We start from the raw sequence: 26,929 nt of genomic DNA, 5'->3' as shown, positions 1-26,929 counted from the left end.
ATCCGAAGATCAGGAAAATCAACCGTTTTGGGCAAAAGCCCTTCATCAGGAATGGAGGCAGGGAGCCTCCAGGGTGGAGAGATAAGTGGGGGTGGGGTTGGGGCTGCGGAGAAGGTAGCAAAGAGTACGATAGGTGAATGGGGGTGAGGATGGAGGTGATAGGTAAGCAAATGTGGCTGTGCTAGCGAGTCTGTTTCAGTAAATGGTTGAAGAGCTTAATGGCAGAAGAGGCTTAGTCCAGATGCAATATATCACGCCATAAAATTTGGATCTTGGATTCTTGATTTTTGCATCTGGTTAATAGATGGATGTCAGTTGATCTGCTCCCTCTTAATCTCCTTATCTTTTTCATTCAGCTTAATTTTAGGTCAAATTAGGAACTTAGCACCCCAAAGTTTGTGTACCTGCCTGTGCCACAGCATGGCAGCAGAATAGTATGCTATGCCACCAGGTCACACTTACACAGAATTCTGTAACAAAGCAGCTTATATTGAAAGCCTGAATGTACCAAATGTATTTTAATTGTTTCTACGTGCTCTCTAATCTAAGGAACACCAACAGAGGAGATGTTTTTGTCTTTCAGGCTGCTTGAATTTCATAATTAGGAGAGCAGGCTACAAATAACCACAAAAGGTTCTGACGATATGGTGACATGTGTGACGATTTTACAATAATTCTATAAAAGGTCAGTTCAGCTACTTCATAAATCATGCTTGAGCAACTCTTTTGTGTACATGTCTGGTTTACACACACTTATTAAGGCAAACTGATAGTAATCACTGCAGGAGGGCACTGCAGAAGTTACTGCACTCGATCTACACTGATCATAAAACTCTCACTTCACCTGGAATTTTATCATCAGATGTATAGGAAATATAAATCTCGCTTTCAGCCAGTTCAATTTAAACATATATCAAGTTCAAACATCAAGGTAAAATGGACGGAACTATTTAGCTCCAACTGCATAAAATTTCTGATTATCATATAACACAAACAGGAAATCCTGAAAACCTAATGCATTTCCTAATTATTTGCTTTCCACTCTTTTGCACAGCCCTGCCAAGCCCCCAGCTGTAGATAACAGCACATTTTTAAAAAATCTGATCAGTTTCTTTGTTAAAGAATTTTTTGTGCTGTTTTTGTTTGTGTGCAGTTTCCTGAATGAATAATTAAATGAGCTCCAACACAGCTTTTCAAACTGGCCATTTTTTTTATCTGCAGTTTATAGAAATTCTGTTCTATGAATAATCCTGATTCAAGCATTACACTTCTTGGCAAACCAGTTTATCGGAAGTCAACCATGTTACAATTTCAGTCGCATTCCCCATGAAGTATTGCTGGAAAAATGTATGATTCTATTTCTTGAACTATAGGACGTTCACAGTGGTATGAAATGGTGGATAAGAGATGGAATTTTGAACCTATAAATTTGTCAACATCATTCCTCCACTTCACTAGCACAATGCACCATTTTCCAGAAGTGGTCATATGCCAGCATTGATCATTCTTAGTTAGAATGTGGCACAGCCCTGTTTCAGTTTCCTGGTTCAATGCAGATAGCTGCAAATTGGGGGTTTGTGGAGCATCTCTTTTACACAAAAGGGAGGGCACTCCAATGTGCAAGTGACCATCCAGCCTATCAATATTATGTGCGCACCTCACTCTCAGCAAAAGCTATTTGATTTCAAATGCCTGTCTGATATAGGAAAACTCACCTCCCTGTTTGTAAGTTTTCAACTGTTGACCATTATATGGATGGCAATTCACAGCAATTGCTTAATGAGAACTGCATCTGGATATTACAGCAAGAATGGAATCAATTCATCCTGCATCAATCCTATCCTGGCTGTGCTTACATCGGAAAAATCCAACCCAGTAGAAGGAGAATACGCGTTGATAAGTATTTAACCAAAAATGAAACATTATCTAATGCTCAGTACGATGTCTTATTAGATTTAAGCATTTCTACGCTACTATATGCAAAGATGAGCTACTGTTGGGTTGTTTTGTATGTAAGGTTGTCCTATTCACACCTCATCCAAACGTTGTAACCTGAGGGGAGTCAAACAGCATGGTGGGGCCCTTACAGCACACTTATCATAAGTACTTCTGTTAAAACCAATAAACCAGTGTACAACAATGTTGACTTGCTCTTGCATTTACCTCACAGCTTTCTCACTGTTGACAGCCCTGATTTCACCAGGAGTGCTGTGAGGGAAATGAGGCAATGCTGTGATCTGCGGGACAGTGGATGCATTTTGATGTTGCTTTTGGAGGCTGAGATGCTCCAGTGGGAAATTTAAACACTGCCATTGAAGGGAGGAGATACCATCTTCTCCAGCTGTCAGCAAGCTGCGTGGCTCACACTTGCTAATTTGGCAGTGCTATCCTCCAAGAGACTCATTTAATGCTCTGGAGTCCACCAGCCTGAAATATAAATGGGCAGGAAAGGCACTCAACATTCTATATAAATCAGAGGGTGGCAATTCTCCTCAGAATCATTTGAGTTATTTGAGCTTTCCTCTAGTAATAATTTATCTCACTCTATCTCATTCACACAATTCATTAGCTCTCCATCAAATCTTTAGCTCCAGTTCAAGTGGTCATAACAATGATTCAGTCTTTCTGTTTTCCAGTGACATGTCTTCCAACAATATTTTGTTTTGTCAAGTTTGAACAGATACAATAATAAAAACAACAGCCTTCATAAAAGAAAATTCTGTCTAAGTTAATATGTGAGATGAAGCATTCCTGACTAATATACAGGCCATGTGTGACAAAATGATACCTAAGCTTGACCACTGACGTCAGTAAATTCTTAATGCTCTAGTATTATTGGAAAGAGAATCTGTTCCCTTATTTTCAGTATGTAGGTTCTTACTTAGAAATATTTAGGCCTTAAACACTGATAGCTTGAGACTGATTTTCTTCAATACATCTAGATTAGGAGTTGCAGGTCAGCATGCTTATGAGGTCACACAGGGTCAATCTCCAGGGATTCAATGATCAGCACCTTCCTCTCAAGCACAACATGTTTTTAGAGGAACACTATCTCTCAGGGCAAAGCCTGACCATGTCATCAATCATTCCATTCAAGTGGTTACGTGCGCAAAAATAAGTCCTGCAGATACATCAGCATTGCCTTTATGGCCATCGACTGATGGGCACTGTGAATTACTGGACCATGTCGTTTATGTTCAGACAACTAGCTACCTTCAGCTGATGATCCCATGAATAGCATTTGGGTTGGATGATGCCTTATTCACTTGTGAAAGTTTATTTTGGTTAGGCAGTTTGAGACAGTAAAAGGATAAAAGCATTGGTCTTGTGTCTTGAAGTAGAATTGAGGGTAGTATTGCCAATTGGGAAATGTACAAATAATTGCCATGCATTGAATGTGTAACCATTTGAATAAGGTTAATATTGATGTAGCAATCCAAATGATCTGGGATGTGCTGAGTAGATCAATCATTGTTCAACTTTCTTGATGTCTCCTGTATGAAGAAAATCTCAGCAGTTGTGCTTCTGTTAAGGACTGGCAGTTGGGTGTGTCAAAGACTTACAACTCAGGTCACCAGTTAGCTTTGCTCATTAAGGGGGCATCCTACAGAAAATTAAATGAAATCCTGGGCGGGCAAAACTATTCACATATAAAAACAAAATACTGCCGATGCTGGAAATCTGAAATAGAAACAGTGATGGAGAAATTCAGTAGCAGTCTGGCATCACCTGCAGAGAGAGGAATAATTAACTTCTCTGGTCCAATATGACTATTCTTTAGAACTGAAAGGAATTGGAGAATTATGTTGTTTTATGTTAGGACACAAGGAGAGGAGAAGCAAGGAGAACACAGTGAGTGGGCCCACAGCAAAAGACAAAGGCATTGATAATGGTGGTAAAGAGATGATCTAAAGTAAGTACAAATGTTAGCTGTGAAAAGTTGTCCTGAGAGCGAAACTAAGAAGGCACAAACAAGATATGGCCGGGGGGAGTAAGGGTATACAATAGATTTCAAAGGTCAAACTCTGAAGTTGTGGAATTCAATGATGAGTCCTAGAGGCTGTGAAGTATCTAAGTGGAAAATGAGATGCTATTCCTCCAACTTACAGCTCAGTAGTGTAGCAGGTCAAGGATGGAAATGTTAGGGCAGGAGTGGGGTGATTTATTGAAATGGGAAAAAACTGGAAGATTGGGGCAATTCCTAAGATAGAGTGGAGGTGATCTGCTCAGTCTGTGTTTAATCTCACCAAAATGAAAAGGAGCAAATTATTTTGTTGTCTTCATGATGTAATAGTACATCATAGATGGGAAATTTTGATTAAAAGTTCTTGGTTCTATTGGTAGTGAAAGATAAACAGCTATTCAACAGTAAGGCCAAAAATGTCTGACCTTCTGTGTGATCCTTTGAAATTGGGATCAATAAATATCTTCCTCTCAGTTGGCTCTGAGAGTTAGCAATGGTTGAATATATCCCAACAAATTCTTTGGCCAGGTACATATTATTTCTGGTATACACTTTTGTGTTCTGGACAGCCACTAGAAATTTTTCAAAAGAAGGGGCCAGAGACAGATCCAACTTAGACACCACAGCTTAGGAACAGAGTTATTCAATTTAAACAAAGGAATGCTTAATAGTTTGGATCAGTGTTGAAAGTCAGTCAGTGTTGAAAGTTGAAAGTAATATTACTGATAACTCTAGATTAGATAGCTGGACTGTCCATGATTGTTTTCCCATAACAGCAGCCTGCAGATGATACCCAATTTTTTGGGGATCCAATTTCTTTGTAATCTACCTAAATGGAAACATTGTTTCATAAGTTTAGCCCTTGTACAATGACATCACAAAGAGGGCTGAAATATTAACTTTACTTAAGAAAAATATATTTGAACTGAGTTCAACTTGACAATAGAGGCTAGGGTCGAGCACATATTGATTTATTACAATTGGCACAAATAGTCTGCTCGGCAGCTCTTTTCATTTGCACTACGTTGGCACAAATTTGGTTGCCACGCAATTTAGATTAGGCTCACATGCTGTTTCCAGGGAGTTGTGCAACCAATATTTTAATAAATATATCACAATGTGCACAATTACACGTGAATGTAAAAAAAACATTGAAGCTGACTATTTTCCCTGAAGAAAATTTAAGGCAAGAACCCGCAGTTTGGGGAGGGGTGGGGGGGCGGCAGAGAAGTTGGAGGAATGAAAAAATCCCTTCGATTGCAATGAGCTATATGTTGCCACTCCCTCCAATAGCTGACTCTACCATGACTAAAATTGCAGATGCTGCATCTAATTTACATAAGCTTCAGCTCCATCCTCCTCTGCAATGAACTGAAAATAATAACATATCAACTAGGCTTGTCTGATTCTAGGTTTGGACCATCCTTCAGCTTGTGCCAGCGCCTTTAATCAGGGTCTAATTTGGCACCCTGTTGCCATCGTCCACTGGAATCTTCCAGGGACATTCATTTTTCTTTCTGAACTAAACAAGTTGTATAATTCATGAAACATCACTGTCATATTTATTTCATAGCAACTGTTCGGAGTATTTTTGTTGCTGCTATGTCTTGATACACTTTAAGATCACAGAAATGTGCCCACAATTACAAAGCAAGCCTATAGAAACTAGGGTCCATTGTACTCCACAATTTTGCAAAATTTGACAGAGATGCTGAGATTTACACTATTTAGTCAAGTGTTGCAACAGAAAAAGTGCAACAGAATAACAAATCAGAGACACCCTAAGGATAGCACTCCTGAAAAAAGTACAGAGGAATGTTAAATTAATGAGCCCATAAAACTGCTGCAAATGAAACGTGTAAATACATAGATCTTTTTTTTAACCTAATGGTTTCCTTATGATTTTTACATCACAAAAACCTGTTATGTTGCACAGCTTCTTAGTAAACACTCTGCTTCTTATCTGCTTGCTCCCTTCTCCCTAGGCTATGGCAGATTTTTCATTTAGCTAAAAGCTCCATAAGAGGTCTATGAGAATTATAATCCTACTAGAGGCCACAGCTGGCAGTTTCATGGGGTAGATGATTAGTGGAACGTTTTTATTCGACCTGGAGAAATTCTCTCAGTGGGAAGTTAACATCCGCTTACTGTCTCTAGTATAACTCACTCATCGGTCCCCATCTGACACCAGTGAACATGGGAAGCAACTTGAATAATGGATGGGGGAAACTGAATATTTGGCTTCTTAATAGTATCAGTTGAGGGTTACAAGCTGATCTCCTGACCTTGTCTCTGATTTTAATTGCTTGTACTGGTGCTATCATGTTATTTTGTCTGTTGTGAGTACATAGAACACTGAGCCTGCACAGCAATTGATGCCGTTGTGATAACTTCACGATATGCTACATCTGCAAATTTGTTTTCACTTATGGCTTAAAATCATTTCTGCTGAAGTGGCGATGAAGGCTGCAGTGCCTGATGAATGGGATTATTCCAATGTCATTTTGTTTGCCTGTCTCACTAATCATTAAATGAATGTGAATCTGTCATCAAGTGGAATCCCTCCCCTGCTGCTTCTTGGGATTAAAACTGTTGTCTGTATTTTATAATATCATGTGGCAAACAACTAAGGATACAATCAATGATTATTCGCTTAAGTGACATAATAATAGGTGACAATAGCTAATAAGTTTCGAGTTTAATTATTTTTTTAAAAGGGATACTTTTTATTGATGTCAGCCGGTTATACTACTCTTGAATTTCTTTTCCTTATCGTCGTAAACATAATAATATATTTTAACTCAGCTTGATCTATGAATTAAAAGGAGATTAAAAGGCAAGAAATTGACCAGATTAGTGCCCATTATTTTAAGTACCTTTACAACTCGAAAATTGCATCTCCAAACTGCATGTAAATTTGTGAGGAAAACCGCATTGAATTGATAAAGTTATTAGTGCAAGTGTGATGACCATCTGCCGGAAATACGCAGAGCACGTGGATTATACCGACAGTTAACTTGCAATGGTAATTTGATGCCAGTGGTGCCATTTTGAAACATTCTGACTAATGCCATCCCTTAGCCTTGCACAGCTGAACACACATTTAGCAGCAGGAAGTGGCCCCACATCAGCATGTATTTAAAGGGATCATCAGCCATCGACTACTTAGAAGTTAGCTGATGGTTCAGCATCCGCAGGATTTTGCTTTTAATTTGCTTGATGTCTTTTGCTCATTGCTGTGAATCTATAAGTCTTTGGCCCCTTCTATACTTCATTCAAATTGCAAAACAGTGCAGGAAGTGTTGTGAAGGATTTTATTTTGCTAACTTTAAGTGTTCAGCACATCTTGAAATACAGCATAACTGGAAGAGCAGCGGGGGAACTGAACATCACAAGTTGCTCAAAGCAGAAAGTGGATGAAAGGAGGAGAGTTCCTCATAGAAGGTCACTTCTGTCCAGCATGTTCAAAGAGCAACTTTCTTACTTGAATCTCAGCAAGAAACAAATGTGTGAGATTTGTAAAAAATAATGTTACTGATATCCATCATCTAGTTCAGCTATAGCTATAGCTTCAGAGCAGAGTATGTATCAAATTGTCAGTGGTTATGAAAGAGAACATGAGCATGAATATGAACATTTATGCATTGAGCTCTTTCCCAAATGGAGACTGTGATTTATACGACATCCAAAATTTGCTGTCCACTGTTGCTTAAGGGGTTGCGGGTCTCAACTCAAAGACAGTAAAGTACATTGTCAAAGCCCATCAAAAGAAATAAGTTTAATAATAAAAACAGAAAATTCTGGAGAACACAATAGACCTGGCAGCATCTGTAGAAAAACAATGTTGACATTTTGAGTCCAATATGACTCTTCTACAGACTGCAGTTTCTATCACCACAGACGCTGCCGGACCTGCTGATTTCCTTCGGCACTTACTGTTTTTATTTTGGATTTCCAATATGAGCGGTAGGATCTTTTATTTCAGTACATGGCTTTGCAAGGATTGCAGATTTCCACATTGTGCAGGGTACCATTATATGTAAATCAATTCCTTAACATTGGCCTGTTATATGATCATGCAAAATGCAGGTCAGGATCTGGCATCCCTGCTGCTGTTGTGATGCCTTCAGTTTTGCTGTGCCAACTGCATTTGAAACACCATGATGAACTAAAAGGTAACTACTGACTGCCAAGGGATATAACAGTATGGCTAGTATGACAGTATGACAGTATTTTCCTGTCAGCAAAACATTCAGACATACAAAGCTGCAAGCCATGAAAACCATTCTGTGCCTTGAACTGCAATAGAGTACTGAAACAATGCTCTGTCTTCTGGATCTTATTAAGTCTTATGCTTGTCTTATGAGGAGGGATGGAACAGTTCAGGCCTATACTCACTAGAGTTTGGAAAGATGAGAAGAGATCTAATTGAGGTACATAAAGGGGATGGATGAAGTGGACGTAGAGAGGATGTTTCCCTTTGTCAGACAATCTAGACTGAGAGGTTATAGTTTTGGGCTAAGAGGTGACAGATTTAAAACAAAGATGAGAATGAATTACATCCCTCAAAGGATCATGAAGCTCATTACCCACAAGGTGCAGTGGACACCATGACTGAATGAATTTAAGGTGGAGATAGACAGATTTTTTAATTAGTATTGTCTTAACAGGTTATGAGGAGCAAGCAGAAAAGTGGAATTGAGGCCAAGATGAGATAAGCCCTGATCATATTAAATGGTGGAGAAGGTTTAAGGGCTGAACTATCTACCCCTGTTGCTCCTCTTATGTCTTTATTTTGGAGGAGCTATGCAGCAGAATGGGTGGTAAGATTTCTGGTGTTTCGCTGCATGTTGTGGTGATATGAGGGTACAGAATTTGCATTGGATAAGTGACAAGCAGCTGAGGAGCTGGAGCATGAGTAGAAGGAGGAAGAAGTAAAAGAAGGGAAGAGGAAATCTACTAAGCCGCTTTCAACACAGGCTCTCCAGAAAGATCTTTGTGTGATACCAATAAAGGCAACTGTGTTTCCCATTCACCAACATTCCAACACCAGACTTTTCCTCTATCACTGACCATCCCAGTGTCTACTGAAAACAACACAGAAATAAAAACCACCACAAAATGAACATTTCAAATTGAATATAGAAATAATATCATTTATACTGCATACAAAACTAAAATCATTCATCTTTTTCAGTTCCCTCAACACATGTAATCTAGCTGCCTTTGCCAAACCATAGTTACCCTCAGGTTATGGCATGATTGGTGAAAGGCTACTGAATGTCAGTGAAGAGACTGTAGTCTGATAACATTGAGGAGCTCAGGGATGAGATGTCCCATCTGTCGACTGCTTCATCTTGGCGTAGACAGCAGCAGATTCAGCTAACTGGCTGACAGGCAACAGCAAGGCACTGGTGGGTTGGCAGAAATGGGAATACAAATGTTGCGTTGTCGAGAATGTGTAGGAGGCTTGTGGTCCATAGGGTAATTGCCGCTGTCCTGATGTGACACCTTACTACTCAGTGTAGTCTGCTGGACTGCTGTGGTACCTGGAAAATTCTTTTGTGTACTACAGTACACAGCCATAATATCAGGAATTTGACTTTGTATGGCAATCAGTTAACCTTGCATGATAAATGTCTCTTTATATTTATTCTTTCACAGAATTTTGTCATCATTGGCTAGATCAGCGTTCATTGCACATTTCTAATTGGCCTTGAAAACGTGCTTAGTCATCACCTTGGAGCACTGCAATCTATGGGGGTGAGTTAGGCAATATAGGTACACACAGTATTTTTGGAAGGGGTTTGCAGGCTTATGACACAGCTCTAGTAAAGAAGGAGTGATACAGTTTCAAGTCACAATGGTGCGTGCCCTGCAGGAGAGCAGGTCTGTTCCAAAGTCTCTGTTGACATTTGTTGGAAAAGTTGCAGATTTGGACAGTGCTATCAAAGCACACTTGCAGAGTTGCTGCAGTGCAGCTTGTGGATAGTACACATTGTTTGTGTGCTGATTATGGAGAACCTGAATGCTGACTGTGGCAGATGGGGGCTGGAACAAAGTGTACTTGCACTTTGTGGATTGTTGGACAGGCTCTGGAGAGTTTTGGTCTTGAATTCATAGTGTTTATATCGCTGGTCCAGTTAATGGATGCTGCAAATGAGGACATTCCACAATGACATCTCCATTGCAGTCACGGAGGTGAAAGATACATTCCTCCTTGTCAGAGATGATCATTGCCTGACACTTGTGTGGGGCACATGTTACTTGTTACTTACCAACCCAGGCTGGAGTGTTGTCTAATTCTCCAGGATACAGAGAGAGACACTGATAAATTAGTTGAGGAGCCAGAAATATTGCTGATCAATCGAGATTATTGATAGGTCAGTGATGGGATATGGCTTTTTTGAGGAATAGCTTCAGTTACCTTTGCAGTTTGTAGAGTATGGTATTTGTAGGTGGTATCACAGATGTTGATCAAAAGTGCGAGGTTCATTGGTCTTTTTGTAATGTTATATCCAGGTCCTCAGGACATGGCTCCTGCCGTTGATGTCCATGGCTATCTCCTCCCATTGCCTTTTGAGAGTGTCACCTCCTCATCTGAATACCACTTCCAATGTTCATGATTACCAATGCTACATCTGGATACCTCGCATTTGCTCTTTCAATTGGGGTGCCATTCTTTATATTATTTCCTTAATGAGATTCACTTCTTCCACATGTATTGGTGAATGCTGCAGCCACAATGGCCTTTGCCTTTCAGCAGTGCTTGGTTGCATTAACTGCTGTGGACAGGTTTTAGCTGGTGCTAGAAAGTTATAAATTTGGATTCCGTGGTGATCTACAGCAGAAACCATTCAAATGAGTAAGCAGCAGCTAGTACATCTGAAGTCCACATTGCAACCAGCAGGAGTTAACTGTGCATTGCAAGCTATACTTCCACTTTCAAGGCATCTTCTATTTAAAGCCAAAGATTGTGATAGGAAGATTTCTGTTTCAAAAACACCATGTTTATTCTCTTGGCCCATATACACAGAGTTCATCTTATCTTGTATCAGCATGGTGTGAATTATTTATAGTTTCTATAATTTATAACTTATTTATGCTTCACTTCTGTAATTTATTTACTGATCTGCTCAAAAGCTGAGAGCTGCTGAAAGCTCTGGTTAACTGCAGCCGAAATAGTGACATTAAATTGTCAAACTGAAATATCAGTTAAAGAAAACAGCATTGCAATTTCATTAAGTTTGTTAATTTTCAAATTCCTGGGAAGATCTATCTGGCATTTTATAACTGTACTAGGTGATGAGTGTGCCTGCAAATCCTGACTTGTGAAAACCCCTAATAATCCTTCATGCAGCCTATATATCAATTGGTGGTTTCCTTTTATCTATTGTTGAAGATCAAGCAATCATAAACTTGAAGAAAAATTATCTCTGAAAATATTGATTGAGATTCATCAGAAGTTTAGTTTGAAGCAGCATTTTGTGGTCCTCACCTGGTGCTGGATTCTTTCCCCCTTATTGCATTCATTGGCATTGTTGTTCAGGTCAGTATTTATTGTGCATCCTTAATTTCCCTCGGGACGATCATTGTGAATCATCTGCTTGAATACAACTGTGTGGTTTATTTGTCAGGGAGCAATTGAAGGACAACACATACTTGACAAGGATTGCAGATTTCCTTCCCTGAATGGACCAAATGGAAAAGCAATAGTTTAAAGACTCCCATAACTAAACTAACATTTTGTTCCATACTTTTAGTTTAATTTAGTTGAAATTCCCTAATAGGCAGTATTGTGGACAGTAAGGAAGGTTCTCAGAAATTGCAGCAAGACTATGATCAGCTGGAGAAGTCGGCCGAGAAATGGCAAATGGAGTTTAATATAGATAAGTGCAAGGTCTTGCATTTTGGAAAGTCAAATCAAGGTATGAGTTCCATGGTGAATGGTAGGGCCTTAAGAAGTATAGTGGAACAAAGGGACCTTGGAGTTCAGGCGCACAGTTCTCTGACAGTGGAGTCACAGGTAGACAGGGCAGTGAAAAAGGCTTTTGGCATACTGGCCTTCATCAGTCAGGGCATTCAGTCTAGGAGTTGGGAAGTAATGTTGCAGTTGTACAGGATGTTAGTGAGGCCACACTTGGAATATTGTGTTCAGGTGACGACCACCTGATGAAGGAGCGGCGCTCCGAAAGCCAATGTCCTTCCAATTAAACCTGTTGGACTATAACCTGGTGTTAAGTGACTTTTAACTTTGTACACCCCAGTCCAACACCGGCACCTCCAAATCATGTGTTCAGTTTTGGTCACTTTGCTGCAGGAAAGATGTTCTACTGGAAAGAGTGCAGAAGAAATTTATAAGGATGTTACCAGAACTCTAGGGTCTGAGTGAAAAGGAGAGGTTGGACAAGCGAGGACTTTTCTCTTTGAGTATAGGAAACAGTAGGGGGGGATCTTATAGAAGTGTATAAGATAATGAGAGGATGGATAGGGTGAATGCATTCAGTCTTTATTTCCAGGATTGGGGAATTGAAGACTAGAGGGCATCAGTTTGAGGTTAGAGTGGAAAGAATAAAAGGGAACCTGAGGGACAACCTTTTTTTGCAGAGGGTGGTACATTTGAGGAATGAGTTGCGAGTGGAAGTGGTTGAGGCAAGTACATTAACAACATTTAAATGGCATTTGGACAAACACACAGATAGGAAAGGTTTAGGGGGATACAGACCAAGTGCAGGGACATAGGATTAGCGTGGATGGACATTTTGGTTGGCACGGACCAGTTTGGGGCAAGGGGCCGACCACTGTACCATAGGACTCTATGACTCTATGGCATAGTAGGACTTGAACATATCTCCAGCCCAGGCCCTGGAATTCTAATATGATATGCTGACCCTTTGAATCCAATTGAGATGAGAATTAAAATTTAATTGAAAATTAAAAATGACGTGATAGTAAGCCTACTTTCAATTTCAGGTAATAAGACCACAAGACCATAAGAGATAGGAGTGGAAGTAAGGCCATTCAGCCTATGGAGTCCACTTTGCCATTTAATCATGGCTAATGGACATTTCAACTCTACTTACCCGCACTCTCCCTGTAGCCCTTAATAATTTATCAATCTCTGCCTTGAAGATATTTAATGTCCCGACCTCCACTGCACTCCTTGGCAATGAATTCCAGAGGCCCACCATTCTCTGGCTGAAGAAATGTCTACTCAGTTCTGTTCCAAATTGACCCCCTCTAATTCTAAGGTTGTACCATGGGTCCTTGTCTCCCTGCCAAACAGAAACAACTTCTCAGCATCCACCCTTTCCAAGCCATGCATCATCTTGTAAGTTTCTATTAGGTGTCCCCTCAACCTTCTAAACTCCAACGAATACAATCCCAGGATCGTCAGCCGCCCATCGTATATTAGGCCGACCATTCCAGGGATCATCATGAATCTCCACTGGGCATGCTCGTCTCACTTATCTCTCCACTCTGCAGGCTCTCTGCCTCTATTCCTGATGAAGGGCTTTTGCCCAAAACGTCAATTTTCCTGCTCCTCGGATGCTGCCTGAACTGCTGTGCTTTTCCAGCACCACTCTAATCTAGAATCTAGAATCTGGTTTCCAGCATCTGGAGTCCTTGTTTTTACCTTTATCCAGTGCCAGTATGTCCTTCCTGAAGTACTGGGTCCAAATCTAAACACAGTATTCTAAATGGGGTCTAACTAGAGCTTTATAAAGTCTCAGAAGCACAACGCTGCATTTATATTCTAACCCTCTTGAGATAAATGACAACATTACATTCACTTTCTTAATCACTGACTCAACCTGCAAGTTAACCTTTAGAGGATCCTGGAATAGTACTTCCAGATCTCTTTGTACTTCGACTTTATGAATTTTATCGCTGTTTAGAAAATAATCTCCGCCTGTATTCCTTTTTCCAAAGTGCAAGACCTCACATTTTCTCATGTTGAATTTCATCAGCCATTTTCTGAACCACACTCCTAAACTGTCTAATCCTTTCTGCAGTCTCCCCACCTCCTCAGTACTGCCTGCCTGTCCACCTAACTTTGTATCATCAACAAACTTTGCCAGAATGCCCCCAGTCCCTTCATCCAGATTATTAATGTATAAAGTGAATAGCTGCAGCCCCAACACTGAACCCTGCAGGACACCACTTGCCACCTGCTCCCATTCCGAAAAAGAATCTTTTATCCCAACTCTCTGCCTTCTGTGAATCCTCAATCCATGCCAGTCTCTCACCTTGAATACAATGGACCCTCACCTGACTCTCTTGTGAGGCAACTTATCAAAGACCTTTTGGAAGTCTAGGTAGATACCATCTACTGGGTTTCCCTTGTCTAACGTACTTGTTACCTCTTTAAAGAGTTCTAGCAGGTTTGTTAGGCATGACTTCCCATTACTAAATCCATGCTGCCTTGTTCTAATCTGACCCTGCACTTCCAAGAACTTAGAAGTCTCATCCTTAACAATAGATTCTAGAATTTTACCAACAGCCAATGTTAGGCTAATCAGCCTATAATTTCTTATCTTTTATCTTGATCCTTTCTTGAACAAGGGGGTTACAACAGCAATTTTCCAATCATCTGGGACTTTCCCTGAGTCCAGTGACTTTTGAAAATCACAACCAACACTATTTCCTCAGCCACCTCCCTCAGAACTCCAGGATGTAGCCCATTGGGGCCAAGAGATTTATCAATTTTTAGACCTTTTTGCTTTTCTCACACTTTCTCTTTTGTAATGGCTATCATACTCAACTCTGCCTCCTGACTCTCCTTAATTGTTGTGATAGTACTCATGTCTTCCACTGTGAAGACTGATGCAAAGTACTTATTAAGTTCTTCAGCTATTTCCTTATCTCCTACCCCTAGCCTTCCAGCATCAATTTGGGGCAGCCCAATATCTACTTTGGCCTCTCATATGTTTCTTATGTATTGAAAGAACCTTTTACTATCATTTCTAATATTTCTGGCTAGCTTATCTTCATATTTGATCCTCTCCTTCCTTATTTGTCTCTTTGTTATCTTCTGTTTGTTTTTGTAGCCATCCCAATCTTCTGATTTTCCAGTGCTCTTAACCACTTTATAGGCTCTTTCTTTTTATTAGATACATTTTCTGACTTCCTTTGTCAGCCATGGCTGTCTAATGCCACCTCCTTCCCACCCACCACCACAGATCCACCATTGACCACCCCCACCACCACCACCCCCTCCCCCCCATACCCCGATTATCTTTCTTTTCTTTGGGATGAACCTCTGTACTACTGTGTCCTCAATTACACCCAGAAACTCCTGGCATTGTTGCTCTACTGTCTTCCCCCGCAGGTTCTGCTTCCAATTGATTTTCATCAGTTCCTCTCTCATGCCCCTGTAATTACCTTTATTTAATCATAACACCATTACATCAGATTTTGCCTTCCCTCTTTCAAACTGCAGACTGAACTCTACCATTTTATGATCATGTTAAATAGAAGACTTTGGTGTAATATTACAGTTCTGCATGAAAAGGTTTATCACTTTCACACAACATGTTAAACAATATCAATGTTAGAATATCAATATTCAAATCCCTCCAGTGTATGGCAATGACAGACAGCAAGATTGGAAAAGATTCCACTGAAGTAGTCAATTGATGGAAAAAAACATTGGAGCCTTTGCTATCACAATCCATAGTTCTGGATTATGACATTCATGTTAAAGTGCACAAATGGGATGCCATCAACTAGATGATATTACTGTGAGTAAGCATGATTGAATATAACACAGTGCTGGTTGAATTATGCCTTAGTAATGTGATCACTCTCTTCCAGTGTGCTGCTCAAATTCTGGTCCAATCCACAGCATCAACTTCTCCATCATTGTTCGGGTATAGAGGCAGTTCCCACAGCCACTCCAATAATAATACTGTTGGCATCCATGTGATCTAAACCAGCTGACCCAGCACAATGAGCCACCCAACCTCTCAAGAAGTTTGAGTTGCTATGGCGAAACACACTTTTGCAATCATGTCGTAGTCTAAATTGTACAAGACATTTGGTTCGGCCACATTTAGAATATTGTGTACATTTCTGGTCGCCACATTACCAATAGGATGTGGATACTTTGGAGAAGGTGCAGAGAAGGTTTACGAGGATGTTGCCTGGTATGGAAGGTGCTAGCTATGAAGAAAGGTTGAGTAGGTTAGGTTTATTTTCATTAGAGAAAAGGATATTGAGGGGGAACCTGATTGAGGTTTAGAAAATCATAAAGGGTATAGACAGGGTGGATAGAGACAAGCTTTTTCCCAGGGTGAAGGATTCAATAGCGGGAGGTCACGCTTTCAAGGTGAGAGGTGGAACGTTTAAGGGGAATACATGTTGCAAGTACTTCACACAGAGGGTGGTGGGCATTTGGAACGTGTTGCCAGCAGAGGTGGTAGGGGTAGGCACGGTAGATTCATTTCAGATGCGTCTGGATAAATGCATGAGTCGGTGGGGAGCAGAGGGATACAAATGCTTAGGAATTGACAATGCTTAGGAATTGACCGACAGGTTTAGACAGTACATTTGGATCGGCTCAGGCTTGGAGGGCCACAGGGCCTGCTCCTGGGCTGTAAATTGTCTTTGTTCTTTGTTCTTTGTAGAGGCTTCAATTTACTTTCCAAATCATGGCTGACCCGGAATCTCTTCTGATCTTATTGCTTGCTTTGGTAAGTGTTGGAAGGTTTAGAAGTTTTATAATCAACTTACTTTGTATGTGATCTTCCTTGAGCATCAAGTCCTTGAGTGCAATTTGCAACCAGAGCTTCTGGCTGAGAGAGAGGGGCACTAATCCTCACAGCACTAACCGCCACCTCTTAATGCAGTGTTACTGACTGTCAGTTTTGCAATTGTGGGTAGATAATTTATCTTAAATATTATTATTTTAGTTTGTTAGGAAATATTTTTGTTTAATTATTGATGCCACTTATCTGTATACAATAATGATTTCCCACAATAAAACTGAAAGGAATTTGCTTGTGCATAGCAACAGTCCTCTGATCAGCTAGAATTCTAACTATCATTACTTTGATTGATAGCTGTACATTGCTATAGTTTTTATACAGACTGGCTTCAAATTCTGTACCATCACACGTGAAGGAGTGCACATTTTATATCTTGAAACTGATCCATAAAATATTATTTCCGCTGATGCATAAATCAGAACACTACTCCTTCAATTACCTCCAGTACGTTGACTTGAGATTATGCTGATAAATTTTAAAATGAAAATGATAGATTTTATGGTATCAATATTTCAACGCAGTGCTCAACCAATCCTGCAATGCTGAAGATGGCATCTTTTGAACTGGATATTAAGCAAAGATTTGGTTGCCTTCTCAGGTGGAAGTAAAAGATCTCACAACATTATTTGAAGAAAAATGAAGTTTTTCCAGTATCTTAGTCAACATGTCTCCTCAGCCAACGCCGAAAGCAGAAGGTTGTCTCATGTATTTCATTGCTGCCACTTTAAATTTGAAATTATCAACTGTATTTTCCACATTACCCCATAGTTGCTACATTTCAAAAGTAGTACAATAGTGGGAAAGTGTTTGAGGTAATGAAAAGTGCTACTTAAATGCTGTGAGCTTTTCACTCTTTTTGTTCGCTAATGCAGATTGATTGTCATTGTTATATGTTTGTTTTGTATTGAGTTTTTTGTTAAATAAATGTTTGGAGCAGCGATAATGTTTCATCACTGTACATTTGGCTCTAATAACCTGGTAAAATGGCATGTGAGCCAATTTATTAAGATAACAATTCATCTTTAAATAGTTGAAAATCGCACAACACCAGGTTATAGTCCAACAGGTTTACTTGGAGGCAGTAGCTTTCAGAGCACTGCTCCTTCATCAGGTAGTTGACAATCGGCTGATGAAGAAGCAGCGCTCTGAAAGCAACTGCTTCTAAACAAACCTGTTGGACTATAACCTGGTGCTGTTTGATTTTTAAAGTTGTACACCCTAGTCCAACACCAGCACCTCCAATTCATGACATCTTTAAGTAGATTGCCTGTATCAATTCCTCACAGTTAACATAAAATAACTCAACATTTATCCTTTGTAATAGAAAATGTTATACAGGTAAACATTTACAGTGGAAAGTACAAAATTTAATTCTGGAAACTTTTAACTCCTGCATTTGGTCTTTAGAATTTGTAACACATATAAAACATTGGGAACAGGTACACATAACAGCAGGAGTTAGATTTGCACTATATAATTTATGAAGTTTGAATATCAATAATAATGCATAAGTGGAAAGGCCCCACTATGTCATTTTATCATTGCAACTGAGTTTTAGTTTTTGAGCATTTTCTGCATTGCACTGAATAGGCTGAGGTATTTCACCATCAGAAAATCGAAGGATGGATGTGTATCAATCAAGACATAATATAGACTGAATATACACTAAGTGGAATGAACACATATCCATTTCTACATCATTAAACGTGAAGCACAAACATATAGTGTGCGGTTTCTCAGAGAGCATTTCCTGTTGAGATGTGTTCGGCAACCACTTGGAGGAGGATCCTGTTGGCATTGCCAATAATCAGGTAAGTAGAAACAAAATTGACATTGGCTGCAAGTTAGAGCTATCACTTCATGCTACTGAGTATTTATCTAATAAGTCCCTGTCCATTTTCAAAGGGAGCTCTGGTTGCTTGGAATGAGGCGCACTTCCACCTGAAATTGGTCATGCTCAACACATAGCAATAAAGCAAAATTTCTTTCACAATTCTTTCTTTGGACTTGATTACTACTTGTTTTTAAACTCAAAAACTCCATTAGGCACATAGAAAATGTTCAGGTAAGTGTCACAGAAATTGATTATGCAGGATCCACAAATGTGTTGCATCTGTGCAATTGCAAGGGTGCAAATTTCAGCTCTCTATTAACAACCTCTTCAGTGATACTAATTGGATTCCTGCCAACATGATATCTGAATCTGATTCTGAAGTCATCTCCTGTAAAAATGTGAGATAACAGGAAGAAGTCACAGATCCAGACTGACAATCTTTCCTTTCATTATCCTCATCTCCAAGCCGCTTCCAGATGGTTTTTTTCATTCATTCGTGGGATGTGGGCAGCATTGGGCAGGACCCCTGCCCCTGCGTTATAATACTTTATGCTTAGACTCTTTCACAAACAGTTTCTGAACTTGTTCCAGACAGAATCCAGCTCTCGTTTAAGAGTGACATACTGGTTTTAAGCAACATTTGGACAAGCTTCCATTTATGCTTGCCTTTCACAGACCTGGGAGCTTTACTGAAGCAGAGTCTAGATTAGAGTGGTGCTGGAAAAGCACAGCAGGTCAGGCAGCGTTCGAGGAGCAGGAAAATCAACGTTTCGGGCAAAAGCCCAAAACGTCGATTTTCTTGCTCCTTGGATGCTGCCTGACCTGCTGTGCTTTTCCAGCACCATTCTAATCTAGACTCTGGTTTTCAGCATCTGCAGTCCTTGTTTTTACCTAGCTTTACTGAAGCATGCAGCCTGCAAACCTTGTCTTTGGTGTTGGCTCCATGCAGTAATCAGGAAAATTTAAAAGCAGCACCAAGTTCGTGTATTACATGTATCTGAACTCATGGTCAAGAGTTAATCATATATGGCGAACCCTGTGCCTATTTATAGGGGCATTTAGATTTTCCTACTAGCTTTTTTTCTGAATTAGATAATTTAATGAAAGCTTTACTCTGCATCTTATACTTGCTATCCCTGACATTGATTCAAAACAAGCACTGGCTAGTTAATAATGGAAATGAATATTGCCATCCAGTCAAACATTATCATCTAAATGAGGTTTGTGAATATTGACATCACGTTAAACACAGCTTGTTAAAATATTTTGAATGACATAATTTGTTAGTGTATTAGTCATTAATTATTTTTAATGCATTTGGAGTGAAAATATTTCTTTCTCTTAGTTTATTAACTGTTTTATTTTGTGTCTGTGCTAAAAAAAATGTTGTTTTCATGTGTAGATTAAAGAAAAGCTGCCTTCAAATGATGTGCTTAACTCCATTTGGTAGACCAGCCTAAATCCTTTGGTTTTTTTTATGATGTCAATCATAAAGAAGATAGTCAAACCAACACTTTAATTAATTGACATATATGTTCAAAAAGCTATTATCGTGTGCATTCAAATGTGAAGATTTCTGCAGAGTGACAAGATACAAGTTTGGTGAATGTGGATTTTTAACTATCAAAGTCATTTTAAATATCTGGTTCACAGCGAACATTTAACTTAACAAATCCAAAAGTAAGGATGTCTGAAATTTTGTAGGCATGAGCTCTGCTGCAGCAATGGCTGACTTCACCTCCACCCTGCTCTAAATCTTCTCCACCTTAACCCCAAACATCGCCCCACACACTGCTTTGCCAAGTGGTCATCAAAACTTCCAAGCCTTGAAATGAGGTCACAGTGGGAGATAGTTGAGAAGATATTGATAAAACTTGTATTTACTGTGCTAAGAAAACAAAGCAAAATATAAAAATAAACTAGATTTCTTCCAGCCTTCTGCATGGATAAACAAGCTCTATTGGAGAGCAGGTGATTAGTTGATGAGGTAACCAGGCTAATCTGGTTGCTGCTGTTCAGCTTCAAAGGGTATAAATATAGAGGTCTCAGTTTAGCTTGCAAATGGAGTGCAAGTTTTGAGAAGAGTGGGCAGATATGATTTTGGAATTTACTGAAGGGGTGAGGAGGAATTCCTTTTTATTACAAACCTTTTCTCCTTCAGAATTTGGTTCATGTTGGTGAAGTGGAATGAGCTAGTTGGAGAGTAAGTGATACACTATTCCACTTCTCATAAATAGTCTACAAAGTTAACATATGACAGGACAGCTTGGTAATGTGGAACATACAATCTCTGTCATGTTAGAAGTCAAGAACATATGACCTAGACAAATACAACTACAAGAAGTTTCATATGCTTGAGCTCTGGAGCGTCAGCACTTGAGCAGTATCTGGGCTCACGGTGGTGGATCCATGAGTATGGGGATAGCATTGTTAGGGAGGTGGTCACAGCACAGCTTAGGAGCATGCAAGATCATAGAGAATGGATGATTACAGGCAGTCCAACAGAAGCATGCAAATAGTGTAGGAGTTCCTCAGATAATGATCTTTGCGACTTGATTTTTCATTTCGATACTGGTGAGGGTGATGGTTCTTTGAAGAGTATAATCAGACCCAAGTCAGTGTCCCTATATGTTGCTCATTGTGCAAGAGGGGAGGAAGGAGAGTGGAAGAGCAATCATGATAAGGAATTCAAGCTTTGACAAAGGGTCAGTTAGACTCGAAACGTCAGCTCTTTTCTCTCCTTACAGATGATGCCAGACCTGCTGAGATTTTCCAGCATTTTCTCTTTTGGTTTCAGATTCCAGCATCCGCAGTAATTTGCTTTTATCCAGTGTTTAACTCACTGCCACCTCTCTTCCAGGAAGGCCTACCCTGAAGAAGTACTGCTCTTCTCTCCGACAGGATTTTCATTTTCCTCTCTCCCCCTTGTCCACCTTCACTGCTTTCCTTTTCTCTCTCAGTGTTAGACAACGTATTTACTAAGACTCACTTCCAGCTTTGACAAAGGGTCAGTTAGACTCGAAAAGTCAGCTCTTTTTTCTCCTTACAGATGCTACCAGACCTGCTGAGATTTTCCAGCATTTTCTCTTATGATAAGGAATTTGGTAGTTTAAGGAACAGACCGGTACTACCGCAGCTGACTGCAGGATTGTATGATGCCCGATGCCTTGCTCAAGGATATCAGAGTAGCTACAGAACATTCTTCTAGGAAACGGTGAACAAGCAGAAGTCATTATCTACCTTGGTACCAGTTACATAGGTAGTGAGGGAAATGATGCTCTGAAAGCCAAGAAAATTAAAAAGCAGGACCTCAAAGGAGTAATCTCAGGATTCCTCCCAAACATGCATGTTAGTAAGCCTAAGAATAAGAGAAATGAAAAATTAAATGAGCCTGGTATAGAAGGAATGCAAAGCATTTTTATGGCATTTGGACCATTTAGGGAGCCTCCATAAGATGAATACATTGCATTTCAGAAGGATCAGGACTAATATCCTCACATGGAGTTTGTTATTGCTTTTGGGGAGGGATTAAACTAGATCAGCAGAGGAATGAGAAACTGAAAGGAAATAAAGCAGTAGTAAGTGAAATTAGAAATCAAAGGTAATTATCAAATAGGATCAGAATGCAAAATAACATTAAAAAGATCAAATTGACAGCACTCGATCTGAAATCATGCATTCGCAATCTAGTTGCTGACACAAATTGAGGTAAATGGGTACAATTTAATTGCCATAAAAGATATGTAGCTGCAAGGTGACCAAGACTTCAGACTGAATTTTCAAGGAGGTTACATTCATAATTTAGGAACGATAGGCACCAAGATAAAGGAGGTGACATATAAAGTGCTGTTAATAAAAGACAAGATCAGTGCATTCATAAGTGACAATCTTTGATCAAAGATCCAAGATACAGAATCCACTTAGATATAGCTAAGCAACAGCAAGGGGTTGCAAATTGTGGGGGTTGGAGTTATCTATAGATTACTAAACCATGTGGTAATGTTAAGCATTATGCAAATTAGGAAAGTAGAGGTGCTTGTAATGTGGGTAATACTGTAAAAATGACTAACTTCAATTTACACATAGACTATGTAAACCAAATCTGTACTAATGCTTTTGAGGATGAATTCTTGTTGAGTACGAGGTGAGATTCTGGAGCAGTACATTGTAGAACCAACAAAATATTAGACCTTTTTAGATTAATATTATATAATGAGGAAGGGATAATTACTAAAATTTCTGTAAAGGAGCCTTTGGAAAATAGTGACCATAATGACAGAATAATAGATAGAGTTTAAACATGACATTGTTCATTTTGAAACTTAGAATCTGAACAATGGAATTTGAAGGTGGAGTTTGCAATGGTAAATTGGGACCATATACTAAAAGATTTGACAGTGGATAGATAATTGTTCATATTTATTAATGCAGGGTCCACAACAGATATGCATTCCCCGAAGGCACAAAAACCCAATGGGAATAATAAAATAAACCATAGCTAACAAAATAAGTTTATTCATTTCATTAAGTCAAAGTTAGTGGCTTATAAGGATGCCAGAAAAAGTGTCAGCCTAACAACTGGGTCACAATTTAGAACTCAACAAAGGATGATCAGGAAGGATGTTAAACTTAAGAGGGTTCAGAATACATTTACAAGGATGTTATCAAGAGTGGAGGGCTTGAGTTAGAGGGAAAGGCTGAATAGGTTGAGGTTGTTTTCTATGATGCATTGGAGGCTAAGGAGTGACCGTATAGAGGTTAATAAAATCATGACTGGCATAGTTAAAGTCTTTTTCATGGGGCAGGGAAGGCCAAAACTAGAAGTTTAAGATAAGTGGGGAAAGATTTGAAAAGGATCTGAGAAGTAACTTTTTGCGCACAGAGGGTGGTGCGTGTTTGGAATTAGCTGCCAGATGAAGTGATAGACGTGGGTACAATTACAACATTTAAAAGGCATCTGGATGGATATGTGAATAGAAAGGTTTTAGAGGGAAATGAGTCAAATACTTGCAAATGGGAACAGATCAGAGTGGAATGTCTGGACAGTATGGACGAGTTGGATCGAAGGGTCTATTTCCATGCAGTATGACTCTATGATTCTATAAAATGAAAAGTGAACTGAGAGATACATGAAGACGGGCTATAAAAGCTGCTTTATGTACTTGAAAAGGAAATGTTTTTAGGTACAATAAATATGCCACCATTACTGTGGAGACAAGATAATTTATTGTGGAGAACAGAGAAATGGCATCTGTATTCATGGAGGAAGGTACTAACAATCTCTCAGAAATACGAGCTAACTGAAAGAAATTTGTATTTGTGAAAAGGATGTTCTTAAAGTTAAATGGATTTAAGGTTGATAAATAACTTGACCTGGAGGAGCAGGACCCCAGAGTGTTCAAATTTGGTTGTAGGGATAATGGATAAAAGTGAAATGATAAATAATAGATATATTAGTGATTACCTTTCAAAACTGCACTGATTTTAGAAATATTACTGAACACTGGAAAGTAGTGAATGTAATCCCATTATTTAACAAGAAAGAGAAAAAGGGAAGATGGCAAATGACAGGCCTGTAATTTGATATTAGCAGTCGGAGAAATGTTAGTATCCATTATAATGGATATAATAATTGGTCAGAGTTAACATGGATTTATGAAAGAAAAATGATGTTTAACAAATGTGTTTGAATTTTGAGCATGCTACTGGAATCATAGATGGAGAGCCAGTAGATTTGGTGTGTTCCAACTTTCAGAAATCATTAATAAGTTTCTACACAGGAGAAAAGAAAACAAAATTTGAGTGCTTTGGGTTTGGTGTAATATACCAATTTGAATTAAGATTTGGTTAACAGACAAGATGTAGGGAAGAGGAATAAACAGTTCACTCTCAAGATGACAAGCTGTTACTAGTTGGGTTCCACAAAGATCAGTGCTAGGGCCACTGATGTCACAAGATTAGCTGGGAATGCAAGTTGTGGTGGAGTTGCAAGGAGACTTCAAGTGAATGGACAAAATCATGCCAGATGGAATGCAGTGTGAAAAATGTGAAGATGAAATCAGGGCTCTGTCAAAACGATGAAGTGGAGGATCCATTCGGATCCAGAAATTGTCAGGATCACTGGGGGAGAAGTGTCAGTCTGTGATCAAGTTTGGGTGGAGGGGCTTTGGATCTGACAAAAAGGACAGAGAAGGTCTGGAGTGAAGATATTGGCTGTGGACAGGGAAGTGGGAGATTGTTGGTTCAGGGGAGAGTGATGGGTTGTTGGGTGAAAGATGGTTGCCAGATCTGGCAAAGTGTGAAGAATGGTGGAATCAAGGTTAGGTTGGGATGGAGGTTGTTTATTGTCTGGCCTGGTACTGGTTGTCAGTGGTCTGGGGGCTATAGTATATGTTAATAGTTAGGGTATGTTTTAATCCTCTGAATTATCCCAAGTAACTATTAAGCTTATGTAAGTTGGCATCCTCCAATTGCTTCAAATCTAATGGACCTTTTTTAGAGAGTTCCAGACACAGGGGATTTGTTGAACAGAAAATTGAATTTCCCAGACAACTTTAATGGATTTAGCTGTTATGAGGAAGTGGCATGGACTCCAGCATGAATGATAACTCCAGTATTCATTATAGAACCAACTGTCTGGCCATTGGAACATCTGGACTAATATTTCTTAAAGTTGCAAAGTATTGATGTCCAAAGGGATCCTATTTTCTTGATCAGGAGTCACTAAAAGCCATCTTACACATGTGACAATAAATAAGCATGTTGGCCTTTATCACAAGCTGATTGGAATATTGCAGGTTAGAGATCTTGCTGCTGTTGTATAGATCTTTGGAGGGCCTCACCTGGAGTACTGCATTCCGTTTTGGTTATTCTTATCTAAGGAAGAATATACTTGCCATTGAGGTTCATGAGGTTAATTCCTGAGATAAAACTGTCTTATGGTAAGTGATTGTGGAAACTGAGTTTGTATTCTGTAGAATTTCACAGAATGAGAGGTGGTCTCACTGAAACTTACAAAATTCTTACAGGGTAGGAAAGGTAAATCTAGATGGGATGCTTCTCCTGGCTGGCAAATTCAGAACGAGAGGACAGTGTCGATTGAAGATTGAGATGAGTAGGAATTTCTTTGCTCAGAGGATGGTAAATCTCTGGAATTACCTTCCTGAGAGGGCTGTGTAAATTCAATTAACCATATTCAAGACAGAAATCAAAATATTACTGGAGACCAATGACATAACAGGGTGTGGAGATTATGTGGAAAAGTGGTGTTCAGCTTGAATGGTTGAGTAGGCTCAACAGGTAGAAAAGCCTCCTCTTGTTCTTACAGACACATTCTAATCAACCTATTCAGCAATGTTATTACACACCTCTGATACACGTAGGACTTGAATCCAGGTCTTCTGTGTAATAGGTAATGACATTACCACTGGACCACAAGAGTCCTGGCTCTTGGCATTGTATTAGAACTAATGTGCATCATTGAGCGAGAAGCAATGATAACTAATTAGGATAATGTGAGAACAAACAGGATTTTGCAAAATTTGTGGACAAGACCACACTCAAGTGCTTAGTTAATACAAGGAGCACCATGACAAAATATACTCGGGTATTAATTAGGAAATAAACATCTGTACAGGGAGGTGTAAGATGGTGTATTTTGACAAAAATCGTAAGATGGGCTCATAACTTTGGCAAAATAAGGATTGATAGGGGTTCTGTTGGAGGCATTAATTGGACCTTCCAGATAGAAAAAATACGTTGATCAGCAGGAAGGGAGAGTTAGTTGCAGAGTGGGTAAGGGAGTCAATCTTGGAAGAAGAGTGGGATTCAATCACCAAAGTGGAAAAGGGAGAGAACAGTTCAATTCTACTGATGGAAGAGGATAGATGTTTGGTGCAGAGTAGTGTTATGATCCCAGCTGATTTTATTCCTGGAAAAGTCAGAACTACACTGAAACCAGCTTGATAGATAATATTTTGACTTTGTTTTGGGCTTTAACTAGGTCATCTTCCAATTAAAATAAAATAAAAGTTTACTTTACAGAAGCAAAAGAAAAAAAACTATGTTCATATAACAGAAGTCTAAAGATTTTGAAACACTGTAAAATACAATCCTAACTGTGCCTTTAGCTCCCAGTCTTAAAGATCTGATAGCCTCTTCACTGATTGATCATAGAACTGAACTTAGATTATCTCGGCTTCAAATACCATCTCCAGGCTTTTATCCAGACTTCTGGTCAGGACTTTCAAATTAACACCCATCACCAATATAATCCATTTCTTCACTTCTTTTCCTATTTCAGACCCAGCCCTCATTTCTAATCTGGATATATGTGCATTGTTTTATTCTATTTTCTCATAT

General features: G+C 39.3%; 1 long non-coding RNA gene across 1 annotated transcript; it reads left to right on the top strand.

Annotated features, from left to right (window-relative positions):
- Positions 1–600: 600 nt before the first annotated feature.
- LOC122551735 lies at positions 601–17,666 on the top strand. Its single transcript, XR_006312185.1, has 3 exons — positions 601–685; positions 16,594–16,659; positions 17,333–17,666. It is a non-coding gene; the product is annotated as an uncharacterized LOC122551735 (long non-coding RNA).
- The last annotated feature ends 9,263 nt before the right edge of the window (positions 17,667–26,929 follow it).

Source organism: Chiloscyllium plagiosum, chromosome 7 (assembly GCF_004010195.1).
Source record: "Chiloscyllium plagiosum isolate BGI_BamShark_2017 chromosome 7, ASM401019v2, whole genome shotgun sequence".
In the NCBI taxonomy this organism is placed as follows: Eukaryota; Metazoa; Chordata; class Chondrichthyes; order Orectolobiformes; family Hemiscylliidae; genus Chiloscyllium; species Chiloscyllium plagiosum.
The sequence above is the reverse complement of the archived record's forward strand: the minus strand, read 5'-3'. Positions and strand labels throughout refer to the sequence as shown.